The sequence below is a fragment of the Cryptomeria japonica genome, chromosome 9 (genome assembly GCF_030272615.1).
Source record: "Cryptomeria japonica chromosome 9, Sugi_1.0, whole genome shotgun sequence".
Taxonomy (NCBI): Eukaryota; Viridiplantae; Streptophyta; class Pinopsida; order Cupressales; family Cupressaceae; genus Cryptomeria; species Cryptomeria japonica.
The window spans coordinates 610,102,618-610,104,373 of NC_081413.1; the positions used below are offsets into that span (position 1 = coordinate 610,102,618).

Below are 1,756 nucleotides of genomic sequence, written 5' to 3' on the forward strand. Positions count from 1 at the left end.
AGAGTGTGTTGAATTTTTTATTTAATTTTAAATAGAATTATATATATGTGTACATACATGTATGTACACACATTGATATATATACACTAATATACACATTCATATTTGTATATTACATTGAAAGAAGCCGATTGTATTTAAATGCAGGCTTAATGTTTTATGCTACATATGTGAATTCATATCTAATATAATTGCAAATCACTTATGCCACGACCTGACCTGTTGAGTAAGCATTGCCATGAATAGTAAGTCGATACAAACAATGCAACCACTACAAAAGTAACGTCCATTTTAAGAGAATCTCCCATTTATGATTAAAATTGTAGTTTCTGTTCAGCATAAGTTTAGTGGACAATAAATGGCAATTTGTACACACATTCAAACTGCTTGTTAATAGCAATCAAAAGAATTGTCTATTTACTAAAACTAAATAAACTACGAAATTTAAAGTCATGTATCTGTCGTTGTAGTATAGTGGTGAGTATTCCCGCCTGTCACGCGGGTGACCCGGGTTCGATCCCCGGCAACGGCGTAAAACTTTTCTGATTGCCATCTAGAGTACTAATTTTAAACAACCCAAGAAAATTACAAATTGAGAGCAGTCAACATGCTGTCAACAAAATAATATTGATTTAAACATTTTATAATTGAAAAAGTTTTATTCAAGTGTTTAAGGATGTAGTAATATTTTGGGCTAAATTTATTATTAGTTTGTTTATTATATTAGTGAGAAGGATGAGAAGAAACTATTGTCAGGAGAAACAACATGGAGCAATTCAATATGGAGAAACAACATGGAGCAAAGAGATGGTTGCCCTAGTTTTTGTTTGACAAGAAGATGATAGAGTTTCAAAACCTAACCGAAGGCAAAATGACAATAACTTAATACTAAGAAAGGTTTGGTCACTTTCTTAAGTACCTACCACAATATCAGTTGGGTGAGCATTTTTGGATCTATAAGTTCATTTTGGGCTTAAAGACATAGATTGGGTCTGAAGTGGATATTCACAATCCACTAACCATGGATGAGGTCTTCGAAAAAGCAATTAAACAAGAGAAGAAGTTGTAGTAGGGGGCTAGATACCACAAGAATCGTGATGTCGGTAAGAAGTTCTATAATGACTATTAGTGGGGAAACAATAACAATAATCAATAAATCAAGAATATGAAGGGAGGAAACAATACTTAGGGCAAAGCATAAGGGAATCGGTATGGGAGTAATAAGAGGGCCAATTACAACATCAACAACAACAATAGGAGGGACAAATTCTATGGACCTAAGACACCTTGAGATGGATGCTACGTGTGTGAAGGAGAGCATTATGCAAACACATGTCCCTAGATGTCCACGAGGCGAAAGCAAGGAGCCCCACAACACCATATTATTACAATGATATATAACTGCCAAGTTGACTTTCAAGCCACATCGATACAGTTCAACAATAAGTTTTATGATCATCATGTTTCTATTTTAATTGACATTAGAGCTATAGAATGTTTTGTTGATCCAAATATAGATTCCAAATTACTAGTTAGACCAAGATATATGGTAAACCTGTAGAACATTGACCTACTACTAAGAGGGGGGGGATGAATCAGTAGTAGATTTAATACTTTAATAATCTTTAATCCAAAAACTTTTATCAACCTCAAACTGAAATTTAAAAGCTATAGAAATTGAAATTGAAAGTGATGCAACTACAAGAACACAAAACGCAAGATTTTTATGTGGAAACCCAATTTGGGAAAACAACGG

At 33.6% G+C, this 1,756-nt stretch overlaps 1 non-coding gene across 1 annotated transcript; it reads left to right on the forward strand.

Moving 5' to 3' along the window:
- Nucleotides 1-460: 460 nt before the first annotated feature.
- TRNAD-GUC (transfer RNA aspartic acid (anticodon GUC)) lies at nucleotides 461-532 on the forward strand. The gene has a single exon. It is a non-coding gene; the product is annotated as a tRNA-Asp (tRNA).
- The last annotated feature ends 1,224 nt before the right edge of the window (nucleotides 533-1,756 follow it).